This window comes from Falco peregrinus, chromosome 6 (assembly GCF_023634155.1).
Source record: "Falco peregrinus isolate bFalPer1 chromosome 6, bFalPer1.pri, whole genome shotgun sequence".
Taxonomy (NCBI): Eukaryota; Metazoa; Chordata; class Aves; order Falconiformes; family Falconidae; genus Falco; species Falco peregrinus.
In genome coordinates, this window is record NC_073726.1 from 40,100,193 (window position 1) to 40,116,891 (window position 16,699).

Genomic DNA, 16,699 nt, shown 5'->3' on the forward strand with positions numbered 1-16,699 from the left:
TTACCAAAAAAATTAATCTAGGCAGAATAGTGTTTCAAAAACGTTTTAATTGTTTGGGTTGAAATAATGGAAGATCAGCTTAAGATAGACATCCCAAATCGCAAATATTATCAAAAGTAATTTAATAACTTCTTTTGATGAACAATAGGGTCAGATCTCAAAGCTGGTTATTGAAAATAGGTGCTGAATATCTTTAACGAAGCATGACAAAATATGTAATGAAAAATGCAGATGTTGAAGAATAACATTCAACAAAACTCATCTTGCCCATCTGAACAAAGCAATTTAGGATTTAATGTAAATAACTGTCAGTTAGAGGCCACAGATACTGAATAAATTTCCTGGGATATCCCACCCTCCCAAGAGAAATGAAGTTATCCTTACATAACACCATCAGTACATGTGACATAAACGCCTCTTTCAGTGGTTTCAGCCAGGGATATTTTGTCCCCATAGAGTATCAGCGCCTTTTCAGGAGAGCAGTGAGATCATATTCAGCCACACACTGCCCACAGAGGCCCGCAAATGTCACAGAAGATGGCTGTCACTTTTAGCATTTTCACCTGTCTCTGAGAAGCCATGCTTTACAAAAGTGATGATCAATAAGCTGGGGAGAGGGATAACATAACCAGTGACATAAGCATTTATAAATGTGTCACATACATCTTCAATGGGGAAGGAGAAGACCCTCACCCAAACATTGTAGTCCTTGATCTGGTGCCTTGGTCTCCACTCTTCTTCCAAGGCAAACGTCACTCTGCAAGCCTGGCAGCTCCACAGAGCCGTGGCTTCTCTCTAGATTCACCAAAGCCCAAAATCAGCGCAGCCCTGCACAATGTAAGCAGGTGTACGGTTTTGCTTAACCTGGTAATTCTGGAAGATTTGCCATGGTTGCATTATTAGAAGTAGCAGCTGAATTACATGGTATGAACTTTTATATAGACACCTTGTTTATTTACTTATTGAAATAACAGCTGAAGAACAGTATATTTCTTTCCAAGCTGACTTCTTTTGCACAATTCAGTATATCCTTTTCTTCTTGATGGGCTTCTATAAACTGTGACTTAATATGCTTTTCTTAAAATGGACACCAGTGATATTCTAACTCCAAATGTGAGATGGATGCTATATTGCTTTCACTATTTGAGAATCACATGATTTTTTTCACAGTAAACATTTGACGTATTGTATTTTATTTCACTCTTTTAATATCATTCTGTCTGGACTGAATTCTCATTGCTTTCATTTAACAATACCTGCAACACTTTTGTGTTCAAATTGTCCCGTGATCATAAAGTAAATGATGGTTTATTTCTGTCTTAAGATTTTGAGTAGACATATCAGATGCTTTTTCAGTCTTTAAGATATGTGTTGATCAATGCAGAAAAAATATAGCAGTGGGCAGTGAAATATTCGATGTTCAGATTAACATGAGGAAGTTTTAATTAGCATAATATATGCAAGATTTGCCAGGAGAAATCAGCACATAAACTACAGAATTCGATGAAATTCCATCATACTGGAATAAGAACTCTTTTAGAATATGTTCTCTTAATTTGTGTCTAAATGCCTTCTTAACACAAAGAGGCTCTAACTTGTGATTATGAAGAAATTTCACTTGGGTACCTGTGGATAGAAACTAGGTTTAGTGTGTCCACTTGGTCATAATTTTTAATATTTGTAAATTTACTGTTAATTAATACAATACCTCAGGTCATCAGAATTCACAATGTAGGTGGGGCTGCAATAACAGCAGATTAACAGCAGACTTTGATTCTGAGATGGAGACCTCTGCCAGGACCTCGGCCCCTTTAGAGAGGGAGAAATTTTATTGCACCAGTATTTCTGTTGTAGCTTCAGACTCATAAAGGTGTTATGTAAGATCAAGTGCAAATTAGAAAGAAAAATCAGTGCATCATGTATCTATATTCAACAGTGATCAAGGCAGCATGAATTAAAGTACTCAAAGGGAACTATTTTTCACGCAATTGAGTAAATGCTACACAAGAAATTAAGAAGGGCATGTAACAAATTTCTGCTTTTCTTGAAAACAGAAAATATTTTTTATTATTATATTTGAGGATTTTTCATTTTGGGGGGAGGTACTATTTGAGCAAAGAAGGAGAATGCAAACTATCCTACAAGATTTCCCATTAAACATTTCTTAAAGAGGAAAAAGAACTAAGTGTAGTTATTATATACTCAAGATAAACACAAGAGGAGTATAAAATGACAAATCTTTTTAACAGACCTATTGAGAAAGGGCAGGTTTTAAATAAATTTAAATATAAGTACCCCCACATTTTTTTTAAAAAAAGGAGTGAAGCTTTAAGTAGTAATAACAGAGTGAAACAAAGGAGAGGAAAATGAAGTTGGTGAGCATGATCATGTTGTAATTATAGTGCTAGTCATGCTTGAACAAAATATGATTACATAGCACTAGGAGAACTCTGTAAGAGGCAAACCTGCATAAGTTGGAGTGGAATAAGAAAATGGTGTCTTTTTTTCTCCCCAAAAAATATTTTTCATACTTAATCTTACATTTAACTTTCAGAGTAAAAGTGTATCTGTATCCTTCAAATATTTTATAGTTTAATCCTACGTATCAGCTGATAAGGGTTGAGCCTGATATTTAGCATATCAAAGCATCATTAGAATCTCCACTGTTCAGCTCAAGCAACAGCTGTTTCTTCTTTTGGAAAGATCATAAATTGTGAGAGTAAATCATGCATTCTATGTACACCAGGTTTCTGATCAGACAGCTATGAAAGGCTTTTCTATTAGATCACTTGATTTGAGATAATATAACTGATGAGTTATTCCTGCTTTACCTGATCCTGAGATGACAATGCCAGAGTTAAGATGGGAAGTTATTCTGTCACTGCAATTTAGTCTGATCAAAAGAATTCATGTACTTTATTTCTGAATAAAGACAATCTCTGTCACATGTCAGATCAATGTAACAAGATAAAGGCAGAGTAGGAAAGAGAGGTCTGTCCAAGTTTAAATGATGTGCAATTTTATTTTTAAAAACAATATATACATATTTTAATTAATTAACATTTTAAACAAAACATATATAAATTCCTCACCTAGCTTCAGTTCATTCAGTTAATGGTATCTCATCTACCTAAAGAAAAGCAGTCCTAAAAAGATTTGGGCTTGATTCTGTAGCTAATGTTCTCTGCTGACCTGCTGAGCTGTCAAGTGTCACAAGTCTCATCAAGTATAAGAAAGATCTAAATGAAAATGTATTGAACCATGATACTTCATTTTTACGTAGGAAATTTCTTTCCAAGTTTCAGATTAGTATCCAAACAGACAAAAAAAGTCAGACTTTACTACAGTCATCTGGAGAGAATACAGAAAAAACTAAAAGACATTAATTGCTCTTGATAAATGTGTTATTCTGAGATCATAGATAAATCAATCCTAATTTCTTTTTGCCAGAATTTTTCCCCAAATTTCTCCATAATCCTGAACAACATCGTAACTGCTCATATAGAACATATTGTATAGGGGCAAGAAAAAAAAACCAAACCAGCTTCCTCATTCACTTTGGTCTTGATTCACTGAAAGATTTAGGGCACACTCCAGACCACCAGCATAGGACTTTGGTATAATTTAGATGTCTTCTTCACAACACTGCTTGACTATCTAGGTACTTATCACACTATCTTCCTTCCTGAGAGCTTTTGTAAGTTTCTAATTTTAAGGATGTGTGGTTTTAGACACTTTTTTGTATGGATGTACCAAGCCATGTATTTGCTTCAGGTCTACTCCAATGCTTATGTATGTGCCCTTTGTGTACAGGTAAGACCTCAGAGTAACCCAGACTGAAAGAACACATTGAGAGCACATTTGGCATTCATTCAAAGAGATCAATGGAAAAGGAGGTGGAGCTCACTTCTTGCTATAATGGTTCTAAGATCAAAAGCTTTGCTAAGGAAGGGGAAATGTGAACTCTAGGATCTCTCCAGTACCAAGTCTTAGGAAGGCACTAGCATTTTCACTGTGATAGAAAATAATGGTTACTTCTCTTATAGAATTATGGCTGTAGCGGAGCCATAGTTTTGGGGTAAAAAGAATAGCAAACATTATAATTAAGCTCAGCTAGTCAGTTCAGGTATTACTGATCTGTTTTCTAAAGTTCTTATAGATTTTAGATTAGAATTTTAAAAAGACACAGACACATCAGAAAACCCAAACAAAACAGCTAGATGTACGCAAGTTAATATGAGTCTGTAACCCATTTTAGTTATCTCAAATAACTGGGAAATGCAGGGAAATGTGATCAGTCAATAGCTAGAAAATTTCTGATGATCTAAGCTTTTTTTTTGTAATTAACAATGTTTTGCCATGTGATTTCTCCCAATAAGGTCATGTGAATGTGTTATACTTATCTTTTATGTAAGACACATCCAGTCTTCATGCTTTCTTTTCAGAATTCCCAATTCTGTTGCTGAATAATTGTTTTAATTTTCCTTGATTCATGCAACATAATTAGTGTGTTTAATCAGACTGCATCAGATTTTTTTCTCTAGATAGAAAATGAAGTCTTCTGTGCTGTAAAGCAATATGCATGTTTTTACTAATCTTCCAGAGTTCTGAGTTTGTTTTTTAAAATTGTTTTGATTCGTCTTCAGGACTTTTCTCTGTCTGTGTATCTGTTATAATTAATTGTTTTTTCTACACTGCAGTAATGTATTATTCTTGCACGGCTGCTTAAGTTCCTCAGCTTTCATCTGTTTCTTGAGTATTTTCATCTTGTTTTTGATATCATTCCCTTAACCTCTCTGTTTTCTAAGATGTAACCTCAATGTTTTCGAAGAATTTTCACTTAGGCTTCCTGTTTCAGGGAAAGATAATTTTTTCTGAAGGCATGTTCAGGCATCAATCTGTATTCATTACTTGCTTTGCTGATGTCTTGGAGTAGAACTGACTGATTTTTATTATTGGATTTCTTAACATAGTTTAAGGTTCTAAATTCTATACTCTCAAAAATATCCTTTCTGATATACGCACTTTTCTTTGATCTTCTGAAATACCCTTTGCAGTTATAATAAACCTTTTTCTTCAAGGTTGTCAGTGGAAGAATTATTTCAGGGAGCTGGCTTGTTGAGCTCTGTTTTTGGTTTTCTGTTGTTTTGTAAGAGAATTTTAAACTAGCTTTTTATTAATACAGCCATAATCCAATTTATATATATATATTGCTCAAGTGCTTTGATATTTATGACCTCAATTTTTACTTTATGAGTAAAAACTAATAGACCTTCAATGGGAAGTCTATGGCTTGCTAACCCGGTGGCACCTGTGCTTTATGAGGTCACAAACTGAGCAAAAAGCAGCAGGATTTTAGTTCTACATCACTTCAATATCAATCAGATATGCAATAGCAGAGAACAGCTCATTTTCCTCTATCTGTCAGAATAGGTTTTTTTGGTGGTTTCTGTCCTGCTGCCTGGGAAGACATCCTATGTTCCATTCGAACAGTCACATATACAACCCATTTCTTGTCCAATATCCCCAATGACATGCTTAGAGTTCGATTTTTCCAGTCACCCTGTTTTCAAATATGATTGCTATTTTTCCTTACTAGGTGTATTCTGGAAAGGGCTATATTTCTTTTTCTTTCCTCACTTTTCATCTTCAGTACTAATGATAATAACAGAAACTGCTACTAATACACTATGACCGGTTGTGGTGCTTGAGAATATCTCACTCAAACTTGATTTTGACATGTGGGTGTTCTACAGGAAAAAAAAAAAAAAATTCTTCACAATGTAAGTACTACTACTCCATGCAAGAATTTCATAAGCACAGAAAATACTCTTCATTAGGTTTCAGTCACTTTGGAGAGAGGGGAGTCTTTCTGGTTGCAAAGAAAATTGCAGAGTGCATCAGCTCACAACAGGTGTGATGAATGTTTATGTAAGTTTTAAAGATAGCACTGGTTGAAAGAGTACTCTTTATGCACGAAGAATCTCTTTGAATCTGTATTTCATTAATCAATGCTGTCAAAAACATTTGGTGATTCCGACTACTTCAGCTTCTGAGTGCTTAATTTAACTTGTCCTCATATTCAGAAGATGGAAGCTCCCTCTTTTCTAAAACTCAAGCTTTCCTTAGAGTGTCTGGGAATCAAAAGTGTTCGGGGTGTGAACTATCTTCTTCCAAGGTTAGCTGCCTAACAGCCAAGTATCTAGTTCGAAGCAGTCATCCAGCTCCCTCTGTAGCTGGCACGGAGAGATAAGTGCAAGCTAAAGCAGTGAAATGAAAGCTGGAAAAATACAAAATCTAATTAATGTAGCTGTGCAATTGACATAACAAAGAACCTGAGAGTGTGATTGACAAGCTGACAAAAATAGACTAAAAAGCAAGATGTCTTTAGCCCATCAAAGGTCTGAAAAAGTTTACTCAAATACCTGTGCTGTAGTATTGTAAGTAGGAAGATGCACATAACCAGTAATGTGCATATATGCTCTTTAAAGGTATAGAGCATGAACTAAACATATTGTGTTGCTAATGTATGTGTGCATATGGATAAAGGGATATTAACAAGTTAAAAGTATGTACAGACTGATAATCAATAGGACATTGTATGCTACAACAGAGGTGAGCCATTACAGTGAAGTTCTTGTGGGGAGATGGAGGACCTGGTGCACTCAGAGAGTGCATTTACCCCAGGGAGGTGGGAGTGGTCAGTGGGAGAAAACAACTGGATGTCGACAGAAGACAGACAAAGTAGAGAACAGCCGATCAAAAGCAAGTTTTGGTCATCCAAAATAGCTGGGAAAATCACTCTTTGTAAGTGGTGATCTTCCACTGATTACAGACCAAGGCTAACTGGCCAGTTTCAATTAGGATCTTCACTTTTGGGGAGTTTTATTGCAGCCCATTCCAAGTGCACTGGAGTGAAGTTTTCATGCCAGCAGAATTTCCATTAACATCAGCAGAACTGTGACATTAACCATGCAGCTGAAGAAACAGCTTTAAAACTGAAATCAACATTTAAGTCTGGCTCAGCACCTCCAATCATCATAATTAATGCTGCAAGAGAGATACCTGGACCTTCAGTCACTAGTTGTCTACAGATGGTAGTAGATCTGAAGGAACAAATTGTGTTTTGAAGAAAAGTAGACACTTGATATTTTGATCATATGTGCTGTACTACATGGAACTTACACTGGAGGTGAATTCATTATTCAGTCCTTCAATGATTGCTGCATCAAATCAAAAGAGAAGGAAAGAAAAAGAACATTATCATTTCCTTTCTGGGAAAACTAGACATTTAATAGATATCACTTATTTATGAGATAGACAATAATTTGACCTTACTTTACAATGGAATGCTTTATGACTTTCACAAGCTTGTTTAACCATTGTATTTCCTTAATTACCTTTCAGTTCAGTAGCACCACAATCATCCCAAAGCTGGTCCATCTGCTCTTCCCTATGTTACTCGTAAGATGAAGTGGAATAATTTGTTTCAAACAGAACTGCAAAGTAAACAATTTGTCTGACTTCTAGTAGACTTGAAGGTCTAATCTCAAAATCCCTGAAGAAATTTAATTTAAATGAAAGGAAGTTCTTATCCTTATTTGGATACTTGATGCAATTTCAAGACTTATTTTAAAAATAAAAAAGCTCCCACCGCTATCAGGACTGTTTATGCAGTGTCGTATCTCCCGTTTTGTATTTAATGAATGCAGACTACACAGACCCTCAGATGTCAATGCAGAAAGAACAGTGCTGTTGCACAATACAGCAGAACTGAATATAGTTTGGTACACAAAATAACAACAAAATCAATTGCTATGCTGTCAGGATAATATCTTTTTAAAGGTGTAATATAAGCCGTAAAAGAAATTGGTTTGTGTCCCAGCTTTTGATGTGCCCCTTAATTTTGAACAAAAGGCAATGAATAAGGTTAGCATACATTATTACTGTCATATTTCCATTAGTTTCCTTAAAAAACAGCCATCCTTGAACCAATTCTCTGCTGTGTCACTCCTGGTTTGGAATGGTGTATTCTCTTACAATAAGTAGTTATTCAGTGGTGAAATACTGGTGAATGAGGCATTGTTAGTGGTGTATAATTTATTTACCTCTGGACAGTTCACAAAACAGACAAGCTCCAGTACATGCCAACAGTGTCACTCCTGCCAGGTTTCTCTGTTGTGTGAATTCAACCTCTCTGTAGAAGCCTGCTAGCAGGCAACAGGGAAACTGAGAGGGGGAAAAAAACCCCAAACAACTAAAAAGCATTCCCTTCGATAATAACATGGAAAAATATGGGGTTTATGGTAAAATATGGTAACTAGACAAAATGATACTGATGTGGAGTCACGATTCATACACTTGTCTCTACAACAGAACTGTGTTAGGTGGCATAGAGATGGGCTGTTGGCTGTCTTACAGGTGAGTTTGGTTTGGAGGGAGTTCCTATTCCCTTGTAGTGTTTATGCAAGAACTGACTAATCTGAGTGACTAGCTCAGATTTAGATGCGTACTTTGTATATATAGCTAGATAATATGCGCCCAACTCCAAAACATTGCGTTTATATATAGCAATCATTTCATTAATATTCATTTGACTTTATAAAGAGGAGACAATGTGAAATGAATCCTGTAAGGTTAGATGATTAAAGTCTCCTCTTCATAAACATGAAAGATTACAGAATCATGATGGTGGGCACCACTCAATATCTCAGCCAGGAAGAGAAGCCACTGGGCCAGCCCCATGGCTATCCCAGAGGAGCTCTAGCCCCACAGGATGGGGTCATCCAGCAGCAGGAGTCAGTGGGGAGGCTCTCTGGGTCACCCCACAGGCAGGGGGCATTGCCGAGGGGTACAAGGCTTTCTGTGGGAAGTAGAGAAGAGCATTTCAGGATTGCAGAGGACATATTATAGGATATTTTGGTACAGGAAGGGAAGGATCAAGATGTTTTGAGGAGGAACAAGCGTTATTTATGTTCACACTGATAGCTGGCTCCCAAGCTAGGTGTTGAAATTGCTCTACTAATGTGCACTTACTTTACCAGTATATGACCCAACCTCCTTGATTATTTCATCCTTTAACAGGGACTATTCCTCAGCTCTACAAAAAGAAATAGGGTTGACTTAAGTTGTCTCCTGCTTTTCCATAGGTCCAGGTGGGGGGTAATTTCTGTCCTTTCATCTCTGCACTCTGAAGTATTTCAGCTCATTATGGAATACTCCATAGACAGAAATGTCATAGAGGTATCAGACTTGCAGCTTTTTTGCATGAATCAGATCTTTACATTCACCTGGAGTTTGATGGTCTCAGTCAGAGTTGGTAAGGTTACTTTCAGTTTGGGTGAGGGGGAAGGGGAAAAAAATTCTTCAGCAGTAATCTGTGTCACCTAGCCTTTGAAGAGGTTCACACAGTCTTAGAAATCACACACAAACAACATCTACTTCCTTACAGGATGTGTTTTGTGTTGTATTGCTAGATGTTTTGGGTTTTTTTCTGGTCACTTAAGGTAATGCGAATATGGTGACCATTCCCTGTAGGATTGCAACAGTTTTAAACATAGGTTTTAAACATAGCCCTGAACTACTTTAAATTGTCCTTTCAAGTGACATCAGGATGAAATATGAGTGGAGGAAATCGAAAGAGCTCAAGCTAGGGGTTGTTACCTTTCTAAAACTGGAAAATACAAGAATTCACAGAGCTGAAGCTTGGCTTTTTAATTTCACCAGGGAGCAAGTTCACAACTTTCCAAACTCTCACTTGCCTTTGCGATTCATCAGACACCTCACACTGCTAGAACTGTCGCATGGACTTTCTGAGAAGTTTAAGAGAGAGAGAAAGATAGAGAAAAAATTAAAAAAAAAATAAAGTTCTTAGTTAGGAGATAGATGTGCCCTTTGACCTGAGTGGTTAGCAAAGGAAACGAGGCTGCTTTGGTTAGAAGAAACTGATAATGGACTTTTTGCTTCCTCACAAAGAATTCCTAAAGAGCTATTCTCTGAACACAGTAGGAATTGCACAGTAAAAACATAGAATAAGAGTTATGAGAAGAGAGACCTTCAGAAAACATTTGCTTCGTAAACTGGCTGTTACACAGACAGTTTCACAGCTGAGAATTTACCTAAGGAAAGTTCAAATGTGTTTGTAGGATGCATAACAATTTGAAAGTTGCTTAAATATCCTGCAACCCACCAGAAAATGTGACTCAGTCAAAAGGAAAACTAAACAAAAAGAAAAAGACAAAAACATATTCATTTAAATAAAAAATTATTTAGAAGGAAAAAAAAAGAGAGACCAATTCTTTCCATTTATCTTTATGTAGATAATGGGAGCACTTATTTGGTTCTTTATTTCTGTCTTTGGGCTCCCTCTATAAGCAAGGCAGAGGGAAGGTATGAGATTTATACTTCCTTTGCAATTTACTCTCAGATACTCACGGGTCATTTTACCCTCTCATGGGAGCAGGGCAGCTTCTGCTTGCTCTGCTGGAGGCCAAAGTAGGTTAGCCTCCTTTAAAGCAGATCAGTCAACTCATGTCCAAACTTCACCACGCTACAAGCACGTAGCCTAACATGGTACATACTTGCCCGTATGCTGCACATGCAGGATTTTCTGCTCTGTACCTCTCTTGTGACTACAGCACAATTGTCTCATCCCCTCACCGTGACATTGTCTTGTCACATCCCATTAGACATCTAGACAAATCACAATGCTTAAAGTATGTGTTGAATGCAGAGCAACTCACTATGAACCTTCTGCCATGTTGGTGATTGTGGGAGCTGGAGCAGGTGCCATATGGCCTCAGCTGTATTGCTGGGTGAGGTGGACACTGGACTGCTCAGAGGATTTAATATCAATGAGACTTCCAGGTACTCCAGAGAGATCCCAGGAGCAATCTCGTGTACATTTAATGTAGGCCATGACAACAGGTAACGGGTAGAAATTAAAAATTAAATGTGACAGAGTAATATACGCCTAAACTTTTGTGACAAGCAAGTCAGATTTTGGGTCAAACACATTGTCTCCTCTCTTTGAAGCCATGTATCTATCAATAAGTACAAAGGAGGTACTTGTATAACACTTTTTTTGTTATTTCTTTAGCACTTCTGAGGAAATAATGCTTTGTCTCCAGAATGATGGATGAGTCTTTGAACACCTAACATGACTGACCATTGAGTACTACTACACTGGACTATATTTCTGTATCCTTATTCACATATAATTTCTGTGTATTTTTATTTAAATAAAATACTTTAACAATCTAACTTTACACAGTGTGTTTTCCATGTATATACATATGGATTAACAACTAATTTAAAGTCATTTAAATCTATGCTATCTAAATGGAAACTGACATTCAAATACAATGTCCTTATGTTCCAAATGAAATCTTGCATTAGTCTTCCAACAGGGTTAAAAACTCATCAGCCTTGTCTTTTACACCTGTGGTATGCCTCTGCTGGCTGTAGTATGATCTGTGTAGTGGCAGTGTCAGATGAAACACTTTATCTCCCCACCCCCCCGCACCCCCTGCACCCCAAATATCTTGTTCTCCATACCAGAAATCACCATCTGGAAAACTGAATGTAGCATAATATAGATTTAGAACAGGGCATAATTTAACCAATTTCTCATTTACTTTTCTATTTGGGAATCCAAAAGAATGTAGCATCTATTTAAAAAAATAACAAAAATTGTCATCATCCTCTCTGTGAGTCATAAACTCAGCATAATGGAACTGAAACTTTCTGGTTTTCCAAGATGGCAATATCAACCTGTTTGAGTTTATTTTTTGTTTGTTTGCTTTGGTTTTGGTTTTCGGTTTTTCCTCATCTTCAGAGAAAGCAGCCTCAATGCACAGTGCTCTAAAAATGACCCTAAAGGCACACACTTGACTTGCCCAAGCCAGACAGACATCTTGCAACTGCTCCTACCTCATTTGGATCAAGAGTAAATTTAAAAAGCCAAATAAAGAGCTTTTGACTAGCTTGCTCATTTCTACAGGCAAACTAGATCAACATTTTTAAACTCCATATTTAATATACAAATTTTTATCCTCATTACAATCTATAAAGCTGAAGGATTCTGGAAATGCTAGATAGTAGATACGTAAATGAATTTTGTCAGAAGAATCCCTGAGGCTTGTCTTCTGAAACAGGGAAGAGAAGAAACCGTTGCCAGATCACGTGTAAAGACCTCGTGCTTGTGTGAGGCTGGCAGATGTCCCCAGCTAGTGTATTACATTTTAGCTGTGTTACACCAAACAGCCTGATGAAGCAAAACTAGTTTCCTTCTACAGGCCTCAAAACACTAACCAAATCAGAAAGGGCCAGAGAATCACACTGTGTTTTAACAATCTAGTTTACCCTGCCTTTGCTTCCTGTATTTGAATTGGTATCTAATCCATTCCTAAGTGCTACATCTACTTGTTAAGGTTCTAAATTAAACAAGTTCTGTGCTGGCCCAACTGAATCTTGCTTAATCTTATGTGCTGCAAAGTGATGCAACAGTACAGGCAGGTAGATAGGTGGGGCATTTGCTCTGAGGAATACCTCAGATTAGAAACCAGCTGAGGATGTCTTTCAGTTTATGCTGTTTTAGCTTCTCTAATTTTTCATTCATATAATGTTGCAGATATCAACCGAGTTTATTCTTATGAGGCAGAATATGCAAAACGTAACATTAATTTACTGCCAAACTGAAAGATTTACAAAACAATTGGTGGAGAGATGGTGGAGTAAATGTATTCACATTGAGGGAAATTATCCCAAAGCACAGGACTGTTGATGTGGAAGTTAAAGATCCTGCTAAATGCTACAAAAGTCATGTTACCATTGGTTTCACAGGCAGTTGCAAAGGCGTGGCCGGGTAAGGTATCTATCTCAATCAGATGGAAGTGGAATTACTTTTACACTCACTGTTGCCGCTGAGCTTAATGTTAACCAAATGTGTTTTGGCAGACAGGGGCCATCAATGTGATCTTGTCTGTAAGAAGATGGAATTGGATACTCTTGTACTGAAAAAACCTCCCAGGTAACTTTACCTCACAGCTATATTGCTGAAATAAGTTTATAACTCTCTGTGGAGAATTCAGATAGTACAGTGTTGAAAACCCTACGGCTACAAGAAAATTAATAGTTTTGTCTTGAGGAAAAGATTTGTATGGTATGCAATAAATGACACAGAACCTTACACTAAACAAAAGAAAAAGAATATATTGTGTATCTGTTCATTATCTGGACACTGTCCTGGTTAGCTCATTGAATCAGCTACAAGACCTATAGGAAAAAAGCAACATTTCATTGTACAATAAGGAGTATTGTAATGTGAGAATTAAAAACAACCTTAATTCTGTCAGCCTTTAATCTGTACTTCCAGAGCTTCTGGTATTAGGTTTGCAAACTTAATAATTTTCTTTTCAAACTTAGCTTTATGTTGTACATAAAATGCAGGATGGGAGTTGATGGTGTAATTGCCTAACAGTGACTTTACAAAGTGAACACAATAAAGGATCTCTAAATATTTTATTATTACCTAATGATTTAAGCACAGTGTATAAACTTGATTGTCATACTAATTCTTGGTAATTTAATGTTTCTGTTAATAATGAATGTGACAGGTTTAAAATATTAATTCATTAATACAATACAAAATATTACTGCATTGGCCTACCTGACCAATGCATTGCAACATTTAAAATAAAGTTAAAATCTAGTAATGGATATTTAAATACTTTACTCTTTTATATACAGTAGGATAGAAACAACAGCACAGTTCAGTTCTTTCAAGTCAGAGATGGATGCAAGCATGGGCTAAACACTTTATAGCTTAACTGACACATTGTATTCTAACCTTTTGATATTTTCTGTTAGTGACATAAAAATTGATTAGGAACATTAGTTCTGATGTCACCTTTTCAGTATAGAATTTTATAATATAACTTTTAAAAGGATCCATCTACATATATATATGTCAAATAGAATTCCATACCTGCACAACGGGCATATGATGAAATTTGAAAAAAAAACAGCGGTCAATTTGAAATGTATAAACACAATATTATGGGATGCTGCGTTTAAAAATCTGTCGCTAAAGTAAATGATACATAATTTAATATTATCTATTAGCAGTATTCAATTTTGTCTGGAATGTTACTTTTTATAGGTATCCCTGCTGAGTTGTAATATTTTGCTTGATTTTGAAAATCATGTGATTTCCATTACTAGCAGTAATATCAAATAACTCTTAAAATGCCTGCTGAATAGAAATGGCTGGCTGAATTTCACTTGGGCTTCATCAAGGACTAATCACATATAGAAACTTACATAGGCAACTTCTTAAGTCCTCAATTTTTCTTAATTTTTTTATTATTATTATTTTCCTATGGAATGAAATTCTGCAATTTTTAAGTTTCTTTTACGATTTTTATTTCTTAATGTAATCAAATTAGGTACCTACTTCAGCAAAGGTTAACATGCTACATATTCGTGCTGATAAGATCAGCAGATGGGAAAATGTCACTTAATCAATTTTAAATTCTAAGAGTTCCTATTGGATGCCTTTTATATATTTTTTTATTGTTAATTCTTTGAGGGTATTGAGGGAGAAAGTAATTTAACTGTTTTATTTCCATTGCCTTATGTATCATTTTGCCTTTTCCTGCATTATAGATGTTCCTGATTTTGGAACAAAATATTAATGAGTATAATGATTACAACTAATACATCTTCAATGTTATGTAATGCTTCATCTCACTTTTTTTTTTACATTATTTTATTGTGTGTCAAATACATAATATTTTGATTTCCACTAACGGATGATCTTGAAAAGTAGCAACAGTCTCTATTTCTAAGACTTCTAAAAACACTAATATTCTTGGCAATATGCAAACATTTTCGAACATGCATACATATACATATAAATACATGTATATATTTCTAGTTATACATATAGCAAACACATATTATTTATAATGCGCATTTAAAAATATTATGTGTAACATAATACATTATGATTTAATATAATACCGTAATAAATTATATTGTATAATGTCTTATATTACATTTATATAATTGAGTACTTTATAGTCTACAATATATTATATTTACGTAGTTATGATAAATATAAATGCCAAATATACTAAATGCAGTACATTCATTTATTGCAAAAACCTGAATTAAACATTAAATGAATCTTTGGAGCCCAATATGCAAACTTGCATAAGGATGTAAGGTTCTAGAATTTACAGTCTGTAATTCTTGAAAATTTTGATCCCCAATTTGACAAAATCTGCTTCTCATCAGTTTACTTTTGCAGTATTTCTGCTTCTAAGAAGTTATTGATCTGCAGAACTATGAAAAACATTATTGATATGGATTTCTATGATAATAAAATTCTTCTATCCAGTATTATTTCACATCAAGATGTCTCACTGCAGATACAGTGCAATTGTGCAATGAAATCTCTCAATTGTGTACTTTGACTTATTCACATATCAAGAGGACTCAACTGCCTTTTAAAAGAAAACATAACACTGTATTTCAAACTGGTCATCTGTGGAATTATACAGGAGAGAAAAAATATTTAATAAATATGAACCCTTCTATTTTTAAATTTTACTTTTATAAAACCAGCAAAAAACCTGTTAAATGAGAATATTTTTAGTTACATTTTCACTGATTTATCTGATACGTATTTCAATATAGATATGTTCCCCTCAAAAGCATGCAATAATTCTTACATATGTGATCAGATTTTCCACACCCAATTCACTACTAATGCCTATAGCCAAAGAAGTGTAAGAATATGCACAGCAGTAATCCACCTCAGACAGTCAAATATAATGTTTCCATGTGTTGTTATTACACTAGGGATAGTTCATGTACTAACAAAAAATCAAGCAAAATATTTACATTTATTCCAGCTTTATTACTGCTGACCAGTGCATTCAGAATATTAAATACTCTGGTTAGAGCTACCTATCTATTGAATATAACTATCTGCATCTTGTGAAGGTTTCTGTGATGGAGGAGGGAAATGGGGTTTAGAGTAACGAAGAGAAAAGGGATCCAGGGATTTCTGTACCCACAGGTATTTTCCTAATGCAAAATCAGGCAAAAAATGCAAAGAACAAAGTTGTATAAAGAAGTAAGACATAGAAAAAAACTTGTTGCACTGAATATTCCTCCGAGGATTGCAGGTCAGTGCTAATTTTTGTAAAAAATATTTCCAAGCTTACCACAAATTTCTCCTGTTCACTTTGTACGAAACCATAGAGTTTCAAAAGGCCAGGCTGGTCACTGTTACAAATTGTGAGAGAACCCTGGAAGATCAAGAACCCCTCTCCAATGCTCAGCTGCGTGTCAGGGATGAACTGACATTTGCTACCAGTCTGTGTTTTTTCTATATTATTATATAATATTATCAGCCCTAAAATGAATCAAATATACCATGCAGCTCACTGTAAAATCTACTGCATATTAAGTACCTTAAAACTCTCGTGTGCTGATGAATGTGTGAGGATGGTTCAATAGCTGGGTTCATTGCTTGCCACGAAACAGGATACTTTGTATTTAGATTGTTATTCTGATGTCTCTCTTCACTGCAGTTTAATGTTGGCATTAAAAAAAAAAAAAAAAAAAAACACCAAAAACCAACATACAAACAAACCATAAAAACCCTAAAAAAAGTATTTACCAATAG